Genomic DNA, 27,596 nt, shown 5'->3' with positions numbered 1-27,596 from the left:
TCTATGTTCTCATCACCGGCATCTATGCCCCTTTTGATGCAACCCATTATCTTATTGGTCTTGGCAGCAGCTGCCTGACACTGGTTTTTACAGCTTAGTTTGCTGTTCACTAAAATTCCTAGGTCCTTTTCCATGTCAGTGTTACCCAGTGTTTTACCATTTAGTATGTACTGGTGACTTGCATCATTCCTTCCCATGTGCATAACCTTACATTTCTCAGTGTTTAACCTCATCTGCCACTTATCTGCTCATCATTAATAAATATATTGAAGAGAATATTGCCCAATATCGACCCCTGAGGTACCCCACTAGTGACAGTGACCCCTCCAGTACTGACCCCTGAGGTACCCCACTAGTGACAGTGACCCAATTTGAGTGTGTACCCTTAATAACAACCTTTTGTTTTCTATCCCTCAGCCAGTTACTTACCCACTTACAGACGTTTTCTCCCAGTCCGAGCATTCTCATTTTATATACTAACCTTTTATGTGGTACAGTGTCAAATGCTTTGGAGAAGTCCAGATATACGACATCCATTGATTCGCCGCTGTCAAGTCTAGAACTTTCCTCCTCATAAAAACTGATTAAATTAGTTTGACATGACCGATCCCTCATGAAGCCATGCTGATATGGCGTTATTTGCTTATTTTCATTGAAGTACTCCAAGATAGCATCTCTTAGAAAACCTTCAAACAGTTTACCCACAACAGATGTTACACTTACCAGCCTATAGTTTCCGGGCTCTGTTTTTGGACCCGTTTTAAATATTGGCAACACATTTGCTATTCGCCAATCCTGTGGAACACTCCATGTCAGTATAGAGTCCGTAAATATCAGAAATAAGGGTCTGGCTTTGACATTACTTAATTCTCTTAGAATACGGGGGTGTATGCCATCTGGTCCTGGCGATTTGTCTATTTTAATCATTTTAATATCCTTTTTTGTGTAGATAGAATTTCTAACTAAAATGCAGTCAAATTCTGTCTCTAATTGCCCCTCACTTTTGTAAAGTAAAGGGAGGCGCAGAGGTATGGAGACACCCGAATATATGGAAAACGGTGGTTGGAATTGCCATCTTGTGTGTAGCATGTTGGCAAGGGGAAGGAGGTAAACCTGTGTAGGGTGGTGTCCAACCATCCTTGAAAACCACCATCTTGGAACCAAGTCGATATTCTCAAATGGGAAGGGGTGCATGTGATATACGTAACTGATATACGTAACACCTCATCACGTACAATGGCACATACTTGGAAGCAGTAAAGTTACCGTTGATGAAGAATGGGTCCACTACTATCGTCCTCCACACACCACAACCTTCTGTGCGCCAACCCTCTTGGAGGGATCTTTTCACGGAGGGCTTGTTTCGGACCGGTAACAAAGGTTTTCTTAGTTCAGCTCCCTGCTGACGTAGAAGTTTGCTTCATCACTAAACAATATCATCTCTGTGAAATGTGGGTCCCGTTGCAATTGCGGTGACACCCAGTCAGCAAATCCAACACCGCGATAAGGATCAACCTTATTCAGATAATGCAGCAACTGGATCTTGTACGGGTGCCATCTACGTATAGCCGGTATACGCCCAATGGTGGTTTGACTCAAACTACTCTCCTGTGATAGAAGCTGGGCTGTACGATGTGGGCTCTTGCTGAAAGACGCCATTGTTGTTGCTTCATCTTTTTGGCAGGTCCAACAAAGAAATCTGGCAAGCAATTTGCCAACTGTGCCATGGCGAATGGCTGGTCAGGGTGCTGAGCATTGAAATCCGCTGCAATGACTTGGGTACTGTGCTCCCCATAAATCAGCACAATCTCTGTCCTCTCCTCGCATTCAGTGTCTATAACATAGAGAAGACTGTTAATAACTTTGGCAGGGCGTTTGCCACAATTTTGGTGCAAAAATCTGGTGCAAAGTAAGTGCAATAGGTCTATCAGACAGCGTGCTCCACGGTGATAATTGCGGCACATCTATCTTCTGACTGTCTGACGTTTAGTACTTATTAGGATTAGTAAATCTGCCCCAGAGTCTTGTAATTCACAACATGCCCTGGATTTCTCCTATTGTTCATGGTAATGTGTAATAATATTTTGTTTTGTCTCATGATGATTACTGACAGGTTTGATTTGTTACTTATTATACAGCAGTACAAGCCTGACAAAACATCTGCTTAATATAATTAATGGAGTCAACTGACTATAACACATACAGAGCACTCAGAAAGTCTTCACACCTTTTCACTTTTCTCACATTTTGTTATAAAACAGAAACAAATCAAGCTTTCCCATCTGCACTCAATGTGCAAGAAGGAGAAAGTGAAAAGAAATTAGAAAATATTAGCAAATTTCTTAAAAAATAAAAACAGAAATTTCATGTGTACATAAGTATTGGGCCTCTTTGCTATGACCCTTGACATTTAACTGGAGCCTGCCATTTCGCTGGATCATTTAATTGGAGTCACCCGTGGTAAATTCAGTCTATTGGCCATGATGAGACCCAGCCCTGTCTATATAAAGTTGCATGTGTTCAACTTAGGAGAGCGTCTTTCGGCTTTTTCACATATATGCCCTTAAACCAGCCACGATCTACTCATATGGTATGGCTTAGGGGTGGGCGATATGGCCTAAAATCTATATTGCGATATAATTTTAAGCATGTGCGATATGCGATATATATTGCGATATATTGTTTTCTATATTTTGAGGGGCGTGTTTAAACTTTTTTTTACTTTTTATTTAATAACTATTAGTCTCCTTAAGGGCTAGAACGTAGAACCCTTGTCATATTCACCCTAATAGAGCTCTATTAGGGTGAATAGGACTTTACACTCTCCCTGCTGCCCTGTGCTTTGTGCACACAACAGCAGGGAGCTGATCCCCCTCCCCTAAATGGTGCCATCCCCAGATCCCCCCCTCCCCTAAACGGTGCCATCCCCAGATTCCCCCCCTCCCCTAAACGGTGCCATCCCCAGATCCCCCCCTCCCCTAAACGGTGCCATCCACAGATCCCCTCCCCTCCCCTAAACGGTGCCATCCACAGATCCCCTCCCCTCCCCTAAACGGTGCCATCCACAGATTCCCCCCCCTCCCCTAAACTGTGCCATCCACAGATCCCCCCCTCCCCTAAACGGTGCCATCCACAGATCCCCCCCCTCCCCTAAACAGTGCCATCCACAGATCCCCCCCCTCCCCTAAACGGTGCCATCCACAGATCCCCCCCCTCCCCTAAACGGTGCCATCCCCAGATTCCCCCCCTCCCCTAAATGGTGCCATCCCCAGATCCCCCCCTCCCCTAAACGGTGCCATCCACAGATCCCCTCCCCTCCCCTAAACGGTGCCATCCACAGATCCCCTCCCCTCCCCTAAACGGTGCCATCCACAGATTCCCCCCCCTCCCCTAAACTGTGCCATCCACAGATCCCCCCCTCCCCTAAACGGTGCCATCCACAGATCCCCCCCCTCCCCTAAACGGTGCCATCCACAGATCCCCCCCCTCCCCTAAACGGTGCCATCCACAGATCCCCCCCCTCCCCTAAACGGTGCCATCCACAGATCCCCCCTCCCCTAAACGGTGCCATCCACAGATCCCCCCCTCCCCTAAACGGTGCCATCCACAGATCCCCCCTTCCCTAAATGGTGCCATCCACAGATCCCCCCTCCCAAACGGTGCCATCCACAGATCCCCCCCTCCCCTAAACGGTGCCATCCACAGATCCCCCCTCCCCTAAATGGTGCCATACACAGATCCCCCCTCCACTAAACGGTGCCATCCACAGATCCCCCCCTAAACGGTGCCATCCACAGACACCCCCCCTCCCCTAAACGGTGCCATCCACAGATCCCCCCCCTCCCCTAAACGGTGCCATCCACAGATCCCCCCCCTCCCCTAAACGGTGCCATCCACAGATCCCCCCCTCCCCTAAACAGTGCCATCCACAGATCCCCCCCTCCCCTAAACGGTGCCATCCACAGATCCCCCCCCTCCCCTAAACGGTGCCATCCACAGATCCCCCCCTCCCCTAAACGGTGCCATCCACAGATCCCCCCTCCCCTAAACGGTGCCATCCACAGATCCCCCCCCTAAACGGTGCCATCCACAGACATCCCCCCTTCCCTAAACGGTGCCATCCACAGATCCCCCCCCCTAAACGGTGCCATCCACAGATCCCCCCCTCCCCTAAACGGTGCCATCCACAGATCCCCCCCCCCTAAATGGTGCCATCCACAGACACCCCCCCTCCCCTAAACGGTGCCATCCACAGATCCCCCCCCCCCCCCCGACGCTCACAGGAATACATTTAAAAACTAATCAGTAACTTTAACTTTATTCATTGGTGATCTCTTTACTGTATACCTTACTAGGTCTTAGCTTCGATAACAGCAGGCAGTGCGGGGGGCGGCGCTCACTCACTGACATCACGCGCCTGCGCCGCCTAGTGGGAGGAGCAGGCGCGTGACGTCAGTGAGTGAGCGCCGCCCGCACTGCCTGCTGTTATCGGAGCTAAGACCTAGTAAGGTATACAGTAAAGAGATCACCAATGAATAAAGTTACAGTTACTGATTAGTTTTTAAATGTTCTACTGTCAGCGGCGTGGCCCTGTATAGTCTAACCCCCAGGCAAGCGTCCCTGTCACCATGGGAACGCCTGGGGGTTAGAATATACCATCGGATTTGAGTTTTCACGCGCTCACTGAGATCGTGAAAACTCAATGATTTACAGTCAGTCCCTCCCCTCCTCCTCTTTTGTCACTGGTGGTCAGCGGCAGCCGCGCACAGTGGGGAGGGAGGGACTCTCTCCTTCTCCACTGTGCCCAGTGTGCCGGCTCAGGAGAAGATGGTGCGCAGAGAGCGGCGATATAGGCGATATGCTCAAAATCCATATCGTGGCACAAATTTATATCGCATATCGCCTATATCGTCTATATCGCCCACCCTTAGTATGGCTCTAATCTTAGTACACGTTCACACACAGATTTGCATGTAATCCCAAACAGCCGTATTGTATGCATATGCTATGGTTCTCATCTTAGTACGTGTTCACACAGAGATCTGTAAGTAATCCCAAACAGCGGTACTGCATGCAACCTTAAACAGCGGATCTGTTTTTCCCCTGTGATACTCTGTCTAATCTAATTATTACTAATTGTATTCCTTCTGCCAGTGGGTGTACGCCTATTGGTAGGAAGTGGATTTTCCCCCGAATTGGTAGGAAAGCGCCTTACAATTACATATGATTCTGAAACAAATTCCAAAGCATCCAAAACTGCTTACATACAAAACACATATTTTCAAACTTTTTTTTTTCTTTTCTCTCTTCTTCCCTCCCCCCTCCCTCCCCACTCTCTCCCCCCTCTCTCTCCCCCTCCCTCCCCCTCCTCCCCTCCCTTCCTTCTTTTCTTTTTTCCCTCCCAAAATACCCTAGAAAACCTCTCCCCCACAAAAAATTTAATTAAAAAAATTGTCTTTTCTCTCTCCGTCCGCCCTCCATTCCCTCACTCCTCGTCACCTTAAAGGCCCAGTCCAGTCCCCTCCAAATTCACCAACCATCTCTTCCAAATTTCAGTAAACAGCTTGTTTTTTTCCTCGTTGACTACGGTTAATTTCTCACAGAACAAATCCGACTTCACAGAATTCTCCCAAAACTTTAAAGAGGGGGGATTTTTTTGCATCCAAAATTTAACAATGCATCCTACCGCTAGGAACAGGAGTTTAGAGGCTATTACTTTGTATGAGACAGACCTAAAGCCAGACATGTCTCCGAGGACACATATTTCAAACTCTTCCGGTATGGTTAACTTATGTAACTCCAAAATCTTGCTTATCACTTCTCTCCAAAATTTCGAAATATAACTACAGGTCCAAAGGAGATGCACATCATCAGATCCCTCCTCCCCACACTTCAGGCAACTAAAGGATTTATTTTTATAGAACCTCTCTAGTCCTACTACAGAGGACAGTATACTGCATATATATACTACAGAGGACAGTATACTGTATACAGTCGTGGCCAAAAGTTTTGAGAATTACATAAATATTGGAAATTGGAAAAGTTGCTGCTTAAGTTTTTATAATAGCAATTTGCATATACTCCAGAATGTTATGAAGAGTGATCAGATGAATTGCATAGTCCTTCTTTGCCATGAAAATTAACTTAATCCCAAAAAAAACTTTCCACTGCATTTCATTGCTGTCATTAAAGGACCTGCTGAGATCATTTCAGTAATCGTCTTGTTAACTCAGGTGAGAATGTTGACGAGCACAAGGCTGGAGATCATTATGTCAGGCTGATTGGGTTAAAATGGCAGACTTGACATGTTAAAAGGAGGGTGATGCTTGAAATCATTGTTCTTCCATTGTTAACCATGGTGACCTGCAAAGAAACGCGTGCAGCCATCATTGCGTTGCATAAAAATGGCTTCAAAGGCAAGGATATTGTGGCTACTAAGATTGCACCTCAATCAACAATTTATAGGATCATCAAGAACTTCAAGGAAAGAGGTTCAATTCTTGTTAAGAAGGCTTCAGGGCATCAAAGAAAGTCCAGCAAGCGCCAGGATCGTCTCCTAAAGAGGATTCAGCTGCGGGATCGGAGTGCCACCAGTGCAGAGCTTGCTCAGGAATGGCAGCAGGCAGGTGTGAGCGCATCTGCACGCACAGTGAGGCGAAGACTTTTGGAAGATGGCCTGGTGTCAAGAAGGCCAGCAAAGAAGACACTTCTCTTCAAAAAAAACCACCAGGGACAGATTGATCTTCTGCAAAAAGTTTGGTGAATGGACTGCTGAGGACTTTGGCAAAGTCATATTCTCCGATGAAGCCTCTTTCCGATTGTTTGGGGCATCTGGAAAAAGGCTTGTCCGGAGAAGAAAAGGTGAGCGCTACCATCAGTCCTGTGTCATGCCAACAGTAAAGCGTCCTGAGACCATTCATGTGTGGGGTGGCTTCTCATCCAAGGGAGTGGGCTCACTCACAATTTTGCCCCAAAATAAAAGAATGGTACCAAAACACCCTCCAACAGCAACTTCTTCCAACAATCCAACAACAGTTTGGTGAAGAACAATGCATTTTCCAGCACGATGGAGCACCGTGCCATAAGGCAAGAGTGATAACTAAGTGGCTCGAGACCAAAACGTTGACATTTTGGGTCCATGGCCTGGAAACTCCCCAGATCTTAATCCCATTGAGAACTTGTGGTCAATCCTCAAGAGGCGGATGGACAAACAAAAACCCACTAATTCTGACAAACTCCAAGAAGTGGTTATGAAAGAATGGGTTGCTATCAGTCAGGAATTGGCCCAGAAGTTGATTGAGAGCATGCCCAGTCGGATTACAGAGGTCCTGAAAAAGAAGGGCCAACACTGCAAATACTGACTCTTTGCATAAATGTCATGTAATTGTCGATAAAAGCCTTTGAAACGTATGAAGTGCGTGTAATTATATTTCACTACATCACAGAAACAACTGAAACAAAGATCTAAAAGCAGTTTAGCAGCAAACTTTGTGAAAACTAATATTTGTGTCATTCTCAAAACTTTTGGCCACGACTGTAGTATAATCTTTGTACTACAAAAAATTGTATTAGTTGGTGTGCTCGATTTTTTGATACTTGAAACGAACTAGCTATAATTTCCGACCAATTATACTGTCTACCGGGGGAAATAATACCCTCCCACTTTTTGATATCCTCGCGCAAATCTAATTTTGCGTAAGTACAATTTGATAGTAGTTTGTAGAATATTGAAATCCTTTTTTTCCCTTCGCACATACCCACAATACTAGTCAATTGAGGAGGTAATGTCTGAAGATCCTCCTTACCCTTCAGGCACATTTTCAGAGCATGTTGTAAATGATAATAATAAAAAATAAAAGATTCAGGAATATCATAAGCCCTGCTAAGCTCCTGAAACGAAATCACCATATTGTTGTTCCATACCTGAACCAGTTTATAAATCCCTCTCTTACTCCATACTGAGGTATCTAACCCGACCAGGTCTTTTATCATGGGGTTATTCCATATTAACGTATCCTTATGTAGGTCTGGAGCTCCCCACATCCTTTTCAAAGAAATCCAAGTTTTATACATCAATAACATAGTTGGAGATTTATCTATCCATTTTTGAAGGTGAAGTCCTGCATCTAGAAGCTGACATATACCCACCTCAACCTCAGGGGATAGGTAAGCAGAATAGAACGAAATATTTAGGAATTCCCCTAATCTAAACTGTTCTTCAGTTGGCCCGCCAAGCTATATAGACTGAGATCCGGAATAGACAAACCCCCTTGCTTCTGGGAATATCTCAGCTTTTGAAGTCGCATTCTCGGTTTACGACCTCTCCAGATCAGGTCGGACAGCAACCCCTCCAGTATCTTGAAAATTTTATCTGGGATTGCCACCGGAGCATTCCATAAGATGTAATTTATAAGAGGTAATAAGCACATTCTAATCAATGCTATCCATCCTGACATGGAGAGTGGCAACTTTTTCCATATCCTAACTTTCTCTTTAATTTTCTTTATCATAGGAGTTACATTCTGATTAATGAATTCTCCGGGTAGTGCAGACACCACTATCCCCAAAAATTTCACTCCTCCTTGCTGAATTTTTTGCGGGGCAGGAACAAAGTTGCCTAGAGGGTCTATGGGGATACATGCAGACTTATCCCAATTTATTTTCAGACCAGCTACGAGTCTATAATTTTCAAAGACCTCCAAAATTCTTGCTAGAGATCCGTGGGAACCCACAAACAACATCAGGTCATCCGCATATAGCGCGATCTTTTCTTCATGCAAACCAAACTTAAAACCAACTATGTCTTTGTTCTGTCTTATTAAAGATGCTAAAGGTTCCAAAGTGATTGCAAATAACAGAGGGGATAAAGGGCATCCTTGCCGTACCCCCCTCTGAATCTGAAATGGCTCTGAAACCAGACCATTAAGGGCTACTCTGGCTCTTATATCAGACTATAATAACTTAATCCACTGAATAAAATGTGGTCCAAACCCCAATTTTCCCAGGGTCTCAAAGAGAAATGGCCATTCTACAGTATCGAAGGCCTTGGAGGAGTCGATCGATAAAAGAAATCTCTGACGCACATTGTCCGACTTCAACTGCATATTCAGATAACATCTCCCAATATTTATCGAAGTAGATTTCCCCGGAATAAATCCGATTTGATCTTCATGAATAATTGTAATGACTGACTTTAATCTGTCGGACAGTATTTTAGATAGTATCTTGCAATCTGAGTTTATTAGGGAAATCGGGCGATATGAGTCCAATAGACTAGGGTCCTTTCCTTCCTTCAAGATTAAAATAATAAGTGCCTCCCTCAGAGATTCAGGAAGAAGACCCCTTTCTTTTGAATAATTCCACATTTCCCACAATCTCATGGGGAAGACCTTCTTAAGCGTAACATAAATCTCATAAGGGAGTCCATCTAGGCCCGCAGATTTATTTAGTGCTAATGACTTAAGGACCAAGTCTATTTCCCGAACCGATATCGGCGCCTCCAAAGCCTCCCGCTGCTCCCTCTCCAAAAGTCCCATAGTTATCTGATTCAGGGAACCTTCAACATATTTTAACTCTCCCAAAAATTCTGTTTTATACATATCCTTGAAAAAGTCTTTAGCAAGTAAAACCTTGTCTCTATCATCACTACATACCTGACCCTGCTGATTTTTTAAACCGAAAATAAAATTTTGAGGTTTTTGGGCCTTAATCAGAGCGGCTAACTTTTTACCAGGGAGATGGCCTTGTACATAATTGGAACTTACCTGATTTAATTTTTGTCTCTCTGCTTGTAGGAGATACACATCTTCTAGTTTATTTTGGTGTTGCAACCAACTCTCATATAGATCTAATTTGGGGTCTTGTTCTTTAGTAGAGACTATTTCCTCCAGTTCTCTGATATATTTATCACGGCTCTTTTTTTGCCCGACTATATGCTTTAAGAGTAGCCCTCTAAGGAATGCCTTTACCCGTATCCCAAACAATATCCACGGGGGCGGATCCCTTATTTCTTACAAAAAACTCCTCCATTTCCTCCTGTATTTTCTCCTGTGCTTCTTTGACATCCAAAACCTTTAAATTTATTTTCCACCTATTTGTATTTCCTAAGGCCTCCTCCCCCAAATCTACTAATAAAGGACAGTGATCTGATACCCCTCTCTGGGAGTATTTAACATTCTTAATATAATAAAGTGCTCCTTCATTAACTAGTTCTAAATCAATACGTGAAAATACCCTATGTGTTTTTGAGAAACATGAAAAGCTCCTTTTCAATGGATAAAGACGTCTCCAATTATCGAGCCATCCAAATTCCAAAATATACTTACCAATTTTTGTTCCTGTAAGCCCCTTTTTAAGTTCCCCTATCCTACATCTATCCAGAGTTTCATCCAAAACCATGTTAAAATCACCAACAATCAAAAGTGCCCTATTACTTCGACTCATCACAAGTTCGGGAATTTTTAACAAAACAATAGGAGAAAAAGGAGGAGGAATATATACCGCCACTAGAAGCCATAGTTTATTATTCCAGAGAAAATCTAAAACAACAAACCGTCCTTCAGAATCAATTATCACCTCGTTTATCTGTATATTTATAGATCTGTGGATCGAAACACTGACCCCTCTGGAGTATGAGGAGAAGGTCGAATGAAACGCATATTGGACCCATGGTTTTTCAATGGAGGTGCAATTTTCCTTTAATAAATGTGTCTCTTGGAGACAAATGATAGCAGTGAGTGATCTATTTAATAAGTTAAAAACCGCTAGCCTCTTAGTTCCTGTTCCTAGGCCTCTAATGTTCCATGAGAGTATTCGCATATCGATTCAGCGTTTATTGCTATATGTAAGAACCCATGGCCCACTACATTCCTGTCTCCCCGACCCATATGAGAGAGGAGAGAAGGAGAAGGGCAAGGCAGAGAGAAGACGTAGAGATGGACAGGAGAAGAAAAACGAAAAAAAAAAAAAACACTTGCACCAGAAGAAATACACACTTCTAGTGCTCTAACCACGCATTGTATCCCCCCCCCACCCCCAATTTCAGAATATAAATAAAACTTAAGTATTCTTGGCTACCCAATCCCTAGCTTCTTCCGGAGAATCACAAAACCAAACCCTATCTTCCCATACAATACAGGGAGTGCAGAATTATTAGGCAAATGAGTATTTTGACCACATCATCCTCTTTAAGCATGTTGTCTTACTCCAAGCTGTATAGGCTCGAAAGCCTACTACCAATTAAGCATATTAGGTGATGTGCATCTCTGTAATGAGAAGGGGTGTGGTCTAATGACATCAACACCCTGTATCAGGTGTGCATAATTATTAGGCAACTTCCTTTCCTTTGGCAAAATGGGTCAAAAGAAGGACTTGACAGGCTCAGAAAAGTCAAAAATAGTGAGATATCTTGCAGAGGGATGCAGCACTCTTAAAATTGCAAAGCTTCTGAAGCGTGATCATCGAACAATCAAGCGTTTCATTCAAAATAGTCAACAGGGTCGCAAGAAGCGTGTGGAAAAACCAAGGCGCAAAATAACTGCCCATGAACTGAGAAAAGTCAAGCGTGCAGCTGCCAAGATGCCACTTGCCACCAGTTTGGCCATATTTCAGAGCTGCAACATCATTGGAGTGCCCAAAAGCACAAGGTGTGCAATACTCAGAGACATGGCCAAGGTAAGAAAGGCTGAAAGACGACCACCACTGAACAAGACACACAAGCTGAAACGTCAAGACTGGGCCAAGAAATATCTCAAGACTGATTTTTCTAAGGTTTTATGGACTGATGAAATGAGAGTGAGTCTTGATGGGCCAGATAGATGGGCCCGTGGCTGGATTGGTAAAGGGCAGAGAGCTCCAGTCCGACTCAGACGCTAGCAAGGTGGAGGTGGAGTACTAGTTTGGGCTGGTATCATCAAAGATGAGCTTGTGGGGCCTTTTCGGGTTGAGGATGGAGTCAAGCTCAACTCCCAGTCCTACGGCCAGTTTCTGGAAGACACCTTCTTCAAGCAGTGGTACAGGCAGAAGTCTGCATCCTTCAAGAAAAACATGATTTTCATGCAGGACAATGCTCCATCACACGCGTCCAAGTACTCCACAGCGTGGCTGGCAAGAAAGGGTATAAAAGAAGAAAATCTAATGACATGGCCTCCTTGTTCACCTGATCTGAACCCCATTGAGAACCTGAGGTCCATCATCAAATGTGAGATTTACGAGGAGGGAAAACAGTACACCTCTCTGAACAGTGTCTGGGAGGCTGTGGTTGCTGCTGCACGCAATGTTGATGGTGAACAGATCAAAACACTGACAGAATCCATGGATGGCAGGCTTTTGAGTGTCCTTGCAAAGAAAGGTGGCTATATTGGTCACTGATTTGTTTTTGTTTTGTTTTTGAATGTCAGAAATGTATATTTGTGAATGTTGAGATGTTATATTGGTTTCACTGGTAAAAATAAATAATTGAAATGGGTATATATTTGTTTTTTGTTAAGTTGCCTAATAATTATGCACAGTAATAGTCACCTGCACACACAGATATCCCCCTAAAATAGCTAAAACTAAAAACAAACTAAAAACTACTTCCAAAAATATTCAGCTTTGATATTAATGAGTTTTTTGGGTTCATTGAGAACATGGTTGTTGTTCAATAATAAAATTAATCCTCAAAAATACAACTTGCCTAATAATTCTGCACTCCCTGTACGTAATTTAGCAGGAAACATTATAGAGTATTTTATTCCCTTCTGACGGAGAATCTTTTTAATCTCCATGAAACGACTACGTTCCTTCATCGTCTCTCTAGCGTAATCCGGAAATATCATAACCGCTGAACCATTAAAGTCCAGGTTTCCCTTTTTCCAAATTCTGCACATGATTTCATCTTTGTCTTTGGACATCAGCACATTTATCAACATAACTCTAGGTCTCTCCCCAGGGGGAGGTGGTCTAGAGGGAACTCTATGGGCCCGCTGAACAAAGTCGTTACAACCCGAAATATCTTGACCTAGTTTATCTCTAAGCCAGTTTTGGACAAAGCTAATTGAATCTTGACCCTCCACACCCTCAGGCAGACCTACACATCGTAAATTAAGCCTCCTTGATCTATTCTCTATATCAACAAGTTTCTTCCTTATTTCCTTGTTTTCCATTATTAACTCCTGATTCTGCTTAACTACATTCTGCAAGGTGTCCTCAACATGTGTAGCCCTTTTCTCAACTTCCTCCATCCTCTCCTTATACTTCTGGACATCAGCTCGAAGCAACCCCACTGACTCCTTCAGGCCACCCATTTGCATGGAGAGATCCAAAATTGCGGAATTACATTTTTTTTATCTCTGAAAAGATATCACTTAAGCTAGGTGGCTGCTCCTGCTTGGTCAGATAGTTTTGAGATTCTGATGGCTTAACTCCCAACTCCGCCTCACCCGAGATAGATAGATCAACAGCCATTTCACCCAAGGCTCCCAACCCAACCAGCTCCTCACTATGAAATGAGAGACTTGATTTCTCCTTTTGCGTTTTGTGATGCACGTACTATGATGAGTTTTTGGGAGAGCTGGTCTGCCTCATTATGCCAGTTATCAAAAGCTGTTTAGATTTCTCCCCCTTCATAGATGAGGGAGAAACGGATACTGTATGGGTATTTGCCAACTTCCCCTTCCTAGTACCCCCCTGTTTGGCCATCGCGATACAATTTTACAAAACAACACACCTGTATAAGAAGGATGACCAATACAGAATAGCAAACCCAATCCCGGTTTCTGGACAAACACTAGGATTTAGCAAAAAAAAAACATTCAGTATTTAAAGGATAACAAGAGGAATTATGACCCTTTCTCTGCAGACAAGGGACCCTAAAAGCTACCCGAGTCGGGCCTCTCTATTTACACCCCTATCCTAAAACCAACAGAGAAGCCCGAGTCAGACAGCTCGAACCTCAGAACCGCCTGAAAGGATATCCAAAGGAAGTTGAAATGGCGATCCCCAGGGAAAAGAGCCAATTCCTCTGTTTATCCCACTACTTTTGGGGCCGCAGTCCTGTAATACTCAAATATATGTCAAATATAAAGAGTCCATAAATCCATCTTATACAATAAGAGCAATAAAAAAAAAAAAACGTCCAAAGGGTTAAGGAGATGGCGACTCTTCTGGACAGTATAACAGTGAGTTCCTTTAGGGCTATGACTCCAGTACAGGGACCGATAGTCAGAGAATACACCCTTTTATACCCTCAATAACAAAAGGGAAATACCGAGACTTCTATGTCCTGTACACGGGGATATCCTCCAAGTGTCTCAAATTCAAAAGAGAGACCACCAGCTCGGGTTTTTTATTTATTTATTTATTTTCCTTCCCTCTTCCTTTTGTCCTCTTCTTTTTCTTTTTAGTGGTCTAGCTGATCAATATCCCCCCGAGCATAGTAGCAGAGACACAAAGGTAATGGCAAGGTCACAAAAGTAAATAAATACTGGAGAAACAGCGCTCCTTGATACCATAAGTGATAAATAGCTTACGGATCTCACCCAACCCGCTGGTACCAGCCGTCCTCTGGAAATGAAAAAACGAGCTTGAACTGGGGGCCTCTCGTGGAACCGAGGACTTCAACTGCCAACCAAAAGACACCTGCGCCAGCCGCGACACCTCTCTATCCCGGAGTTGAAAGCCCCGTCAGATCCGGCCAACTGCAGCACCCTCGGAACACATAGACTCCACCGGAAGATCCACAAGGGGTCCAAACATCTCCGCCGAAGCATTCCACGTGTAGCCGAGCATATCGTTCTGCCGGCAAAACCCCACGCTCCTCCGTCCACCCAGGTAGGCTGATGTGATGTCAGGGCTCCACCGCTTATCAGAGGTTACCGCTACCCCCGACCATAAAGCGATCAAAGGCTGGAATCAGGGAGAGCAGGGACACAGCAGCCCAGCACTAGGCATAAGCATTCGGTGTGCAGGGAAACATCACCGATCGCCGTAGGAAGAAGGCAGCCCGAGAAGCCAGGGAGGGAGGGAAGCGGCGCACACACCAGCATCCGCCTACATGCTCCACCTACTGCCCCTCATTTGCACCTCACCCATTTTTATTTTGGAAATAATGGAAGAGGTGCTTCAAATATATGGCACTCATTATGAACACCATATTTGTTTATGTATTTACACCAGAAAACTGCCAAAAATACATTGATAAATCCCGTGCTTCGCTTCTATTACAAATCTCGCTGCCTGCAGCCACCACTAGGGGGAGCTCAGTCAATAGTAATTAATACAACTACTATGGAACCTGTAATAATCCCTTTGCATTTTCATGCAGCCACCACTATAGGAAGCTCAATTCCGTGTTTTTACCTGGGGAAGAGAAGAACAAGTTCTGTGCTGGACCCTCCTTCCCCGGGACCCCATAGCAGTCGTGTTGACTGTCTCTATTGCAGGTGCGCCACTGCTCAGTGCTACAGCTTAACGAGCGCTCTACCACTCAGCATTTGTGACTCATAGTAGACAAGAGCTGATTTGCTGAGTGCTGTAATGTAATTTTGGACAGTTGCTGCAGATACTATATTCAGTGCTTGACATAAAGTGATTTTCCCATGAATCATGTAAAAAAATGAGAATCAGATATAATATAGTACAAAGCCAGAACCAGCCCTGTACCTCACATGGATCCAGAGACCTCCTATATCGCTCTGCTAGATGTATTTCAGGCTGACTGCTCAGTGGGCATGTTCCCTCTCAGGGGGCACGTCCTTTTTGCTGCAGCTCTCGCCCTGTAACTATCACAGCTTCTAACAGTAGATGCAGCTGGTGGCAGTTGAAGGATGGAACTGAGCATGTGCGACCACCTCAGCAAGATTGAAAGAGAAAAGCAAGATACATTTTATTGAATATTTTAGTGGCTATATAAAATTTTAAATACATGCAATTATAAAAAGTTTCCAGATCCAGGTGTTGGTTAGATCAGGGGTGCACAACCTTTTTTGGTCTGGGGGCCGCATTGTCACATCACTCTATTTCATCAGTGCTCGTCCTTCCTCCCTCATTCAGTTCTATTGATAATCGGTAGCACATTCCTGATTTCACACAGAGATGTGCTCATGATTATTGTACATCTTTCATACTGATAAAATATGCAAATCAGCCGAAAAACGAATAATTCCTTGTTTATCAGCTGATCAGGGCAGTTATCAGGAATGTTTCTATGAAGACTTGTTCCCAGTAATTGTCCTGAATATCGTGCAGTGTAATAGGAACGTAGAGATTTCCCAATGAAAACGTTCCTGCAGCATGGCCCTAAAACAGAAGATTCATACTCTCCTGGTCCCTGCTGCTCCTCTTCCGGTCCCAGTGCTGTTTACATCCGGCTGTGGGCATAGTCATACACTGCTCCAGCCAATGACTGGCTTCAGTGGTGATGTGAAAGGTGCTCCGGGACCGGCAGATGGAGTCAGCGAGGTCAGCACGGAGCAGGAAAGTAGGAATCTTCGGTTCCGGGGACCATGCTGCAGAAACTTGTTAAAAAATAATTTTTACTCTGAAACCCCTTTAAGTGGCTACATTTCCTTCCTGCCCCTTATTCACAAATGAGCCCTTTCCTTCACTTCCTCACTGGTTATTACCGCCTCCTGCATCCCCAGATATACTGTGGGTGCCCTGCAGTAACCAGTAAGCACTTTCCCTGAGGGCTCATTTTAGTCCGCATCCGATCCGCATTTTTTGCGGCTCGGATGTGGACCCATTTACTTCAATGGGGCTGCAAAAGATGCGGACAGCACTCCTGTTACTCCATTTCCGCAAAATGCAGAACACACATGGCTGGTATAAAAATAGTTTTGCGGGCCAAAAAACATGGTACGGTCGTGTGTATGAGGCCTTACCAGCTGGGAAAGCACTTGTTAACCCTTTAATGACAGGCCTAAAAAAGGCCTTAACCACTTAAGGACCACAGGTTTATACCCCCCTAAAGACCAGGCCCTTTTTTACAAATCGGCACTCCACAACTTTAGCGGTTTATTGCTCGGTCATGCAACTTACCACCCAAATGAATTTTACCTCCTTTTCTTCTCACTAATAGAGCTTTCATTTGGTGGTATTTCATTGCTGCTGACATTTTTACTTTTTTTGTTATTAATCGAAATTTAATGATTTTTTTGCAAAAAAAATGACATTTTTCACTTTCAGTTGTAAAATTTTGCAAAAAAAACGAGATCCATATATAAATTTTGCTCAAATTTATTGTTCTACATGTCTTTGATAAAAAAAAAATGTTTGGGTAAAAAAAAAATGGTTTGGGTAAAAGTTATAGCGTTTACAAACTATGGTACAAAAATGTGAATTTCCGCTTTTTGAAGCAGCTCTGACTTTCTGAGCACCTGTCATGTTTCCTGAGGTTCTACAATGGCCAGACAGTACAAACACCCCACAAATGACCCCATTTCGGAAAGTAGACACCCTAAGGTATTCGCTGATGGGCATAGTGAGTTCATAGAACTTTTTATTTTTTGTCACAAGTTAGCGGAATATGATGATTTTTTTTTTTTTCTTACAAAGTCTCATATTCCACTAACTTGTGACAAAAAATATAAAGTTCTATGAACTCACTATGCCCATCAAGAAATACCTTGGGGTCTCTTCTTTCCAAAATGGGGTCACTTGTGGGGTAGTTCTACTGCCCTGGCATTCTAGGGGCCCAAATGTGTGGTAAGGAGTTTGAAATCAAATTCTGTAAAAAATGACCAGTGAAATCCGAAAGGTGCTCTTTGGAATATGGGCCCCTTTGCCCACCTAGGCTGCAAAAAAGTGTCACACATCTGGTATCTCTGTATTCAGGAGAAGTTGAGGAATGTGTTTTGGGGTGTCTTTTTACATATACCCATGCTGGGTGAGATAAATATCTTGGTCAAATGCCAACTTTGTATAAAAAAATGGGAAAAGTTGTCATTTGCCAAGATATTTCTCTCACCCAGCATGGGTATATGTAAAAAGACACCCCAAAACACATTCCTCAACTTCTCCTGAATACAGAGATACCAGATGTGTGACACTTTTTTGCAGCCTAGGTGGGCAAAGGGGCCCATATTCCAAAGAGCACCTTTCGGATTTCACTGGTCATTTTTTACAGAATTTGATTTCAAACTCCTTACCACACATTTGGGCCCCTAGAATGCCAGGGCAGTAGAACTACCCCACAAGTGACCCCATTTTGGAAAGAAGAGACCCCAAGGTATTCGCTGATGGGCATAGTGAGTTCATGGAAGTTTTTATTTTTTGTCACAAGTTAGTGGAATATGAGACTTTGTATGAAAAAAAAAAAAAAAAAATCATCGTTTTCCACTAACTTGTGACAAAAAATAAAAAATTCTAGGAACTCGCCATGCCCCTCACGGAATACCTTGGGGTGTCTTCTTTCCAAAATGGGGTCACTTGTGGGGTAGTTATACTGCCCTGGCATTTTCCAGGGGCCCTAATGTGTGGTAAGTAGGTAAATGACCTGTGAAATCCGAAAGGTGCTCTTTGGAATATGGGCCCCTTTGCCCACCTAGGCTGCAAAATGTGGTATCTCCGTACTCGGGAGAAGTTGGGCAATGTGTTTTGGGGTGTCATTTTACATATACCCATGCTGGGTGAGAGAAATATCTTGGCAAAAGACAACTTTTCCCATTTTTTTATACAAAGTTGGCATTTGACCAAGATATTTCTCTCACCCAGCATGGGTATATGTAAAATGACACCCCAAAACACATTCCCCAACTTCTCCTGAGTACGGCGATACCAGATGTGTGACACTTTTTTGCAGCCTAGATGCGCAAAGGTGCCCAAATTCCTTTTAGGAGGGCATTTTTAGACATTTGGATACCAGACTTCTTCTCATGCTTTGGGGCCCCTAGAATGCCAGGGCAGTATAAATACCCCACATGTGACCCCATTTTGGAAAGAAGACACCCCAAGGTATTCAATGAGGGGCATGGCGAGTTCATAGAAATTTTGTTTTTTGGCACAAGTTAGCGGAAATTGATATTTTTTATTTTTTTCTCACAAAGTCTCCCTTTCCGCTAACTTGGGACAAAAATTTAAATCTTTCATGGACTCAATATGCCCCTCACGGAATACCTGGGGGTGTCTTCTTTCCGAAATGGGGTCACATGTGGGGTATTTATACTGCCCTGGAATTCTAGGGGCCCTAAAGCGTGAGAAGAAGTCTGGAATATAAATGTCTAAAAAATTTTACGCATTTGGATTCCGTGAGGGGTAGGGTGAGTTCATGTGAGATTTTATTTTTTGACACAAGTTAGTGGAATATGAGACTTTGTAAGAAAAAAATAAATAAAAATTCCGCTAACTTGGGCCAAAAAAATGTCTGAATGGAGCCTTACAGAGGGGTGATCAATGACAGGGGGGTGATCAATGACAGGGGGGTGATCAATGACAGGGGGGTGATCAGGGAGTCTATATGGGGTGATCAACCCCCTGTCATTGATCACCCCCTATAAGGCTCCATTCAGATGTCCGTATGTGTTTTGCGGATCCGATCCATGTATCCGTGGATCCGTAAAAATCATACAGACATCTGAATGCAGCCTGACAGGGGGGGTGATCAATGACAGGGGGGTGATCAGGGAGTCTATATGGGGTGATCACCCCCCCTGGAAGGCTCCAGGGAGACGCCTGTATGTGTTTTGCGGATCCGATCCATCTATCAGTGGATCCGTAAAAATCATGCGGACGTCTGAATGGAGCTTTACAGGGGGGTGATCAATGACAGGGGGGTAATCAATGACAGGGGGGTGATCAGGGAGTCTATATGGGGTGATCACCACAGTCATTGATCATGCCCCTGTAAGGCTCCATTCAGATGTCCGTATGTGTTTTGCGGATCTGATCCATGTATCCGTGGATCCGTAAAAATCATACGGACATCTGAATGCAGCCTGACAGGGGGGGGTGATCAATGACAGGGGGGTGATCAGGGAGTCTATATGGGGTGATCACCACAGTCATTGATCACGCCCCTGTAAGGCTCCATTCAGACGTCCGTATGCGTTTTGCGGATCCGATCCATCTATCAGTGGATCCGTAAAAATCATGCGGACATCTGAATGGAGCTTTACAGGGGGGTGATCAATGACAGGGGGGTGATCAATGACAGGGGGGTAATCAATGACAGGGGAGTGATCAGGGAGTCTATATGGGGTGATCAGGGGCTAATAAGGGGTTAATAAGTGACGGGGGGGGGTGTAGTGTAGTGTAGTGGTGCTTGGTGCTACTTTACTGAGCTACCTGTGTCCTCTGGTGGTCGATCCAAACAAAGGGGACCACCAGAGGACCAGGTAGCAGGTATATTAGACGCTGTTATCAAAAAAAGCGTCTAATATACCTGTTAGGGGTTAAAAAAAAACACATCTCCAGCCTGCCAGCGAACGATCGCCGCTGGCAGGCTGGAGATCAACTCTCTTACCTTCCGTTCCTGTGAGCGTGCGCGCCTGCGAGATGACGCCTATTGGCGTTAGTGTGACCTGGGAGCGCCGCAGAAATGACGCCTTTCGGCGTTAGCGTGACGGTAAGTGGTTAATGACCAGTCACTTTTTTTTATTTAGAGCAAATCATTCAAACACTTGTTGGACTACCAAAATAACGTTTGCAGCTTTTTATTACATGACACAAGGCTTTTTAATATAATTTTTTTTGTTTTATTAGTGGGATACAGTAATATATATATTTTTTTAAAGTAATTTTTATCCAAACTATAGCTCATTATTTAAATATGCAAATTATTAGAATTTAGTTCCCTATATGTGTTGGATCGTTTTATTATACAATATGTATAGTATCTCATGAATAGGGGGATAATTGTAAGAGTTTTGGTTGGTGTGGGCGTTTTTTTTGTTTTATGTATTTTTATTTTTTTTTACTTCTTTTTGTAAATATATTTCTGCTACAAAAACTTTGGGGAACACTGACTTTTTTATTTTGCATATTTTACATTTTATTCTATTATTTGTATTTTATTTATTTTGTATTTTTATATATATTTTTTTATAATGACTTTATTTATTTTTAAACTATATTTTTGCCACATAATATGTCCCCAAAGAGGTAAAAAAAAGACGTTGGGGGATAGTGAACAATTTTATTTTGCACTTTTTCCTTTTTTTTGTTTTCTTTTACTTGTATTTTAATTATTTATTTAGCATTTTTTTGCTAACATTTTCTTTTCTTTTATATATATATATATGTAGTTAAGGCTGCCGTGCAGCCTGTATTTGTGGGAGGGGCAGAGGCCACGCCCCTTGGCTATATTAACCCCCCACGCAGGTCAGGAGACGGGACGTGCGGCCAGGTACCTGATACTTCCGGTTCACGTCTGGTTCCTGCACGTCCCGCTCTTTTTCGTCTCGGTTGGGGTGAGTATTGGTCGGCGTCGGCTCGTCTCGTGCTTCGGTCAGGTAAGCAGGGGGTATCCGATGCCGGTGCGGCAGCGTGGTTACCGCACGGCGGGCCGGGGGGGGGGGGGCAGCGCTCGGCTGGCCATGATTTTACCGCGGGCAGGCACGTTGCGGGGATGCCGTGGCCGGCTGGCCGGGCGGCGCGGGCTTGTTGTGCGGGCGGGCGTTCCGGGAGCAGCCGCGTGTGCCGGTTGCTAGGCACGCTGCGGCTCCGCCCCTGGTAACGCTCGCACCGTGTTGAGAACCCCGGCCACAAATGTTGTTTCCGCCCGGACCACAAGTATAGTTGTACATATATCCGGCATCGAGGACAGCCGCCCCCGAATTCGATGCTTATCAAACTATGTGTCATTCATGCAAGCATCCCTCAAGCCACATGTACATCCTATGATACCATACATATTTGGGATGGTATAGGCTAAAAGATACAGGTATGCTCTATCAGAATATTATTAGGCTCGGGTCAATGTAAAGTTTAGTGGGCAGTGTTTAAATAGTACAATCATGGGATCCATATACGGCGGTTTAGTGGTATAAATACATTACTCCTACAGTGGGGTCACAGCTATCCCCAAGTCCAATATGTATTGTTTTAAATACGACCCATAGTCCATGGTCGTGTACCAGACAGTGACATAGATATTTAAAAAAAAACAAAAAAAACCCCCTTACCTTTTGTTTATGTTTCCACTGTTTCCATCAGGCACGTTGCTGATCATCATTGGGGAACATTCTGTTGTTCCCCACTCACTGTTCCAGTCTCGCTTCAATTGTGGCCAAATATGTGACGTTTGCATGCCTACTTGGCAGTCCTGGGGCTCGCACGGTATTGGTAACCCCGCCGCCGGCCGGGGGGTCTGCAGTCGCACGTACAGAGGCGCAGGTACACCAGCACGGGCACATTCCTAGGCTCGGGGCTGGTTTCAGGGGAGCTGTCACCCATTTACCCAGTGTTCCACAGATGTGTATTATTGTTGTAGGTGCTCTACATTACTGAACACAACCTCTTTCAAATCTAAGGGGGCATGATATCGTGTCGGGGATTTTAGCTTATTCACGTGCATATTCGCTCAAACGTATGCCACTGTCTACCTACATACCACATAGATCTGCTATTAGTTCCCATAGGGTAATGTTGTGCAGTCAAGACACAGTTAATATTCAGTATACTTCCTGAACACCACATTTAGTTGAATTGGCGGGTCAGGGAAATATGACACACGTCGGGGAACCTAGACATGAATTCATGGTGGCACAGTTCTCACTCGGATCATGTGCTTACATTCACGGTAGGATCGGACTTGGTTCCACGGTCCGTGACTTGTAGCGCTCTGGGCGAAGGGAGTTGGGCTCCATGGTCAGACGATCGTGGTTAGGATTGTTACCTTCAAGCTACAGCCGTGTGTCTGCTTTACATTTTTGTCCTATACGCCATTCACTTCTAGAGCAGCGGTCGCGGTTGCATTACATTAATACTCTGTTCCCTTTCAGCTTGCATCCATACAGCTGCGTTATACCATGCTCCTCATGCTCATACTCAGAGCTGTGCCCATACCATGTTTTAGGCACCTCTCACATCCAGAGCTGCATTTACCCACTTGTTCTTGCATCATGTGTTCTACTCTGCTTCCACATTAAGCTGCATTCTTTCATTTCTACATCATGGTTACTCTGTATTCTTGCTAGGGCTATCAGCGCACCGCTCTAATTCTGCTCTTCCGTTAAACATAGCTGCTTCTTCAGGCTTGAGTTTCTTTCCTCGGTGGTGGGTTACGCAGACTGATCTCCTTTACTTCTGGTTCGCATTCACGCAGTTGGATCTCCCGCCCCAGTTAACCAAATAGCTCCCTAGCGGACAGTGGGCCGATAGGAGTAAGTTCCTACTATGTTTCACAGTTGTTCATGTGTTTGTCACGACTAGGGGCTTTTCTTAGCTAACTGCAATGCCTCTGGCTCTGGTTTTTCTCCCATCTGTTTCAATTTCACGGTTGGTTAATGTTTCATTCATGCAAGTGGTTCGGATCACTAATGTCTATGCATTTGCCTTTAGGTCGGGCTCACGTTTAATTACTTATCATCACGGTAAGGTCTTCCGGGTCGATCCCTTGGCTTCGGGGGGCCTCAGGGCTTCGGGGGCCCGGTGTTCGTTCTTCATGTTGTTCGGTGGGGGGCAATATGGTTGTAGGCTGGTTAGCGGCCTAGGTCATTGTCGGAGAGGATCATGGTTATGCGAGTCCCCAAGTCATACGGGTGCGGCATAGTGGTTGTTAATTAATTAAGAGGGAAATTAAGCCGCCATATGACTCCGCCATTAGGGTCTCTCACGCATGGCTTAGCCATTTGAGTCTCTCACGCATGGCTTCTCCCTTTTAGTGTTACATATAACTCTGCCATTAGAGTCTCTCACGCATGGCTTTGCCATTAGAGTCTCTCACGCATGGCTTCCCCCTTTTTAGTGTCACGTATGACTCCGCCATTTGAATCTCTCACGTATGGCTTCTCCCTTTAGTGTTACATATGACTCCGCCATTAGAGTCTCTCACGCATGGCTTTGCCATTAGAGTCTCTCGCGTATGGCTTCCCCCTTTTTAGTGTTACATATAACTCCGCCATTAGAGTCTCTCACGTATGGCTTCCCCCTTTTTAGTGTTACATATAACTCCGCCATTAGAGTCTCTCACGTATGGCTGTGCCATTAGAGTCTCTCACGCATGGCTTTTCCCTTGTTAGTGTCACATATGACTCCACCATTAGAGTCTCTCACGTATGGCTTCTCCCTTTAAGGGTACATATGCCTCCGCCATTAGAGTCTCTCACGTATGGCTTCTCCCTTTAGTGTTACATATGACTCCGCCATTAGAGTCTCTCACGCATGGCTTTGCCATTAGAGTCTCTCACGTATGGCTTCCCCCTTTTTAGTGTTACATATAACTCCGCCATTAGAGTCTCTCACGTATGGCTTCCCCCTTTTTAGTGTTACATATAACTCCGCCATTAGAGTCTCTCACGTATGGCTGTGCCATTAGAGTCTCTCACGCATGGCTTCTCCCTTGTTAGTGTCACATATGACTCCATCATTAGAGTCTCTCACGTATGGCTTCCCCCTTTAAGGGTACATATGCCTCCGCCATTAGAGTCTCTCACGTGTGGCTTTTCCTTTTGAGTGTTACACATGACTCCGCCATTAGAGTCTCTCACGCATGGCTTTGCAATTTGAGTCTCTCACGTATGGTTACCCCCTTCAGTGTCACATAGGACTCCGCCATTGGAGTCTCACGCATGCCTTCTCCGTTTTAGTCTTCACGTATGACTCTGCCATTAGTCTCTCATGCATGGCTTCTTCATTCTGGTGTTGCACATATGACTCTGCCATTAGTCTCTCACGCACGGCTTCTCCCCTGTTGGTGTTACACATATGTATTCACCATTAGTCTCTCACGCAGGGCTTCTCCCTTTTAGGGTTATACATGTCTCTGCCATTAGAGTCTCTCATGCATGGCTTCTCCATTTAGTCTTACATGTATGACTCCGCCATTAGTCTCCCACGCATGGCTTCTTTGTTTTAGTGTTACACATATGTCTCCGCCATTAGTCTCTCACGCATGGCTTCTCCGTTTTAGGGTTGCACATGTCTCTGCCATTAGAGTCTTTCACGCATGGCTTCTCCATTTAGTCTTACACGTATGACTCCGCCGTTAGTCTCCCACGCATGGCTTCATTTTAGTTTTTACACATATGACTCCGCCATTAGTCTCTCACGCTTGGCTTCCCCCTTTTAAGGTTACACATGTGTTTTGCCATTAGAGTCTCTCACGCATGGCTCCGCCACTTGAGTCTCTCACGTATGGCTTCTCAAAGAACGAAAAAAAAAACAAAAAAAAACCACACACAACGCCAGTCGAGGCCGGCTGCGTGGTCCCATAACAAGTAAGTTCCATGTCTTTTCTGTCCTCAGTCCCGCTCGCATGGCTCGGTCATCTGTGGCTCGTAATACAATTTTCTTGGGGTGGCTCGCACGTGTGGCTTGTGCCATTAGAGTCCAACTCTCGTTATTGTTTTCTCTGACTCTTTTATTTTCTAGGTTGTTGGGTTTCATTGTTTTCTTTACAAGCCGTCATCCCGAGCCTGCCTTTGCGGACATCATCTTCTCCCAGGCATGCTTACTTCATCTACAAACTCGGGCTGAGGGTGTTGGTGTCCGGCCTAAGTCCTGGCTATCGGTCCATCTTCCAGTTGGAGGTGCAGTAATAAGGCGCAAGTTTACGAAGTCTGTCGTGTCACCTGACACGACAAGTCCTATCACGACTACAGGCGCAGCATACATAGTTTATCACGACCTTAAGCATTTTCTGTCACAACTGCAGGTATTGGGGTACGTCCTGTCCTTAGTACAGGCACATTAGCTCATTAATCGTAATAGCCATATATTTCTGTGGATGGTTCCCCAGGCCTGGTGGGTTTACACTTCACTGAGTTTCCTACTTCGGTAGGACAACAGGCACCATGTTCTGACTTTTTTGGCCCTCATTAGGAAGTGTGGCCTGGGGAATAAGTAGAGGTAAGTATTTTGCCACCAGGAACAGTTGGTGCCCGATCGGGGCCCTTGGTGGATGGTTGGGGTTCATCTGGGCCGGGGGTCGTGGGCTGCGGCCCTCCGGCTGTTGCGGGGTTTTGGCTCCCGCGGTGCCCGGACAGCCTGCAGGTATCTGCCTGCAGCAGGGCGTTGTGGGGGTTGTGGTTGCGGCAGCTGAGGGGCCACGGTTTGGGATGCCTGATCTAGGCACTTCCAACCGTTTCACCATTGTTTGTTTCAGTCTGCAGCTCTCAGGATTCAGACCTTCTCGTATATGGTCATCTGTTAGTCAACATAGGAGTAAATCGTTCCGGGTTCCAGACACTCTTTCAATTGCATCAGCATTTAACCAGCTCCAAGAACGGTGTGGCGGTACACATGACAAGGAGGTAAGGTAGATGGAAGTCACTGTGATATAAGACGGTATATCCCGCACCTCCATCGTGAAGGGTCTTTTCGTTCAAAACGGGTGTCGTAACGGTAGGTGTATATTTACTCTAAACAGGGTCTGCTTCACTCCTTTCGTTTTGAGGCGGTGTCTAAGCACCAGATGCCTCCTCAGGTTATCAGGTGCATGGGACGTTGGAGGTAGTCGTGTTCTCCAGATATGGTCCAAATCCTCCGATCGGAGATCCGTGATGCTTTCTGTTCACTTGCCCTGTACGGTGCAATGAGTGTTGGATGGTATGGTTGGGTCTCCTTTTTGGCCCCTTTTAGGCCTATCCTCGCTACGGGCTCCCGGCATTTCCCAGCCTGAGGTTAGCTCTAGTTCCTACGTCCAGGGGCCGTCGCCCTGACCACAAGTAGTTAAGGCTGCCGTGCAGCCTGTATTTGTGGGAGGGGCAGAGGCCACGCCCCTTGGCTATATTAACCCCCCACGCAGGTCAGGAGACGGGACGTGCAGCCAGGTACCCCTCCCTCCCTTCCCTTTTCTTAGCTCTTCCTTAAGGATAGGCCCCCTTTTAGGCCTATCCTCGCTACGGGCTCGCTACGGGCGAGGTTAGCTCTAGTTCCTACGTCCAGGGGCCGTCGCCCTGACTACAAATATATATATACAGTGGGATGCGAAAGTTTGGGCAACCTTGTTAATCGTCATGATTTTCCTGTATAAATCGTTGGTTGTTACGATAAAAAATGTCAGTTAAATATATCACACACAGTGATATTTGAGAAGTGAAATTAAGTTTATTGGATTTACAGAAAGTGCTATAATTGTTTATACAGAATTAGGCAGGTGTATAAATTTGGGCACCACAAAAAAGAAATGAAATCAATATTTAGTAGATCCTCCTTTTGCAGAAATCACAGCCTCTAAACGCTTCCTGTAGGTTCCAATGAGAGTCTGGATTCTGGTTGAAGGTATTTTGGACCTTTCCTCTTTACAGAACATCTTTAGTTCATTCAGGTTTGATGGCTTCCGAGCATGGACAGCTCTCTTTAAGTCACACCACAGATTTTCAATTATATTCAGGTCTGGGGACTGAGATGGCCGTTCCAGAACGTTGTACTTGTTCCTCTGCATAAATGCCTTAGTGGATTTTGAGCAGTGTTTAGGGTCGTTGTCTTGTTGAGAGATCCAGCCCCGGCGCAGCTTC

Source organism: Bufo bufo, chromosome 9, assembly GCF_905171765.1.
Source record: "Bufo bufo chromosome 9, aBufBuf1.1, whole genome shotgun sequence".
NCBI lineage: Eukaryota > Metazoa > Chordata > Amphibia > Anura > Bufonidae > Bufo > Bufo bufo.
The sequence above is the reverse complement of the archived record's forward strand: the minus strand, read 5'-3'. Positions refer to the sequence as shown.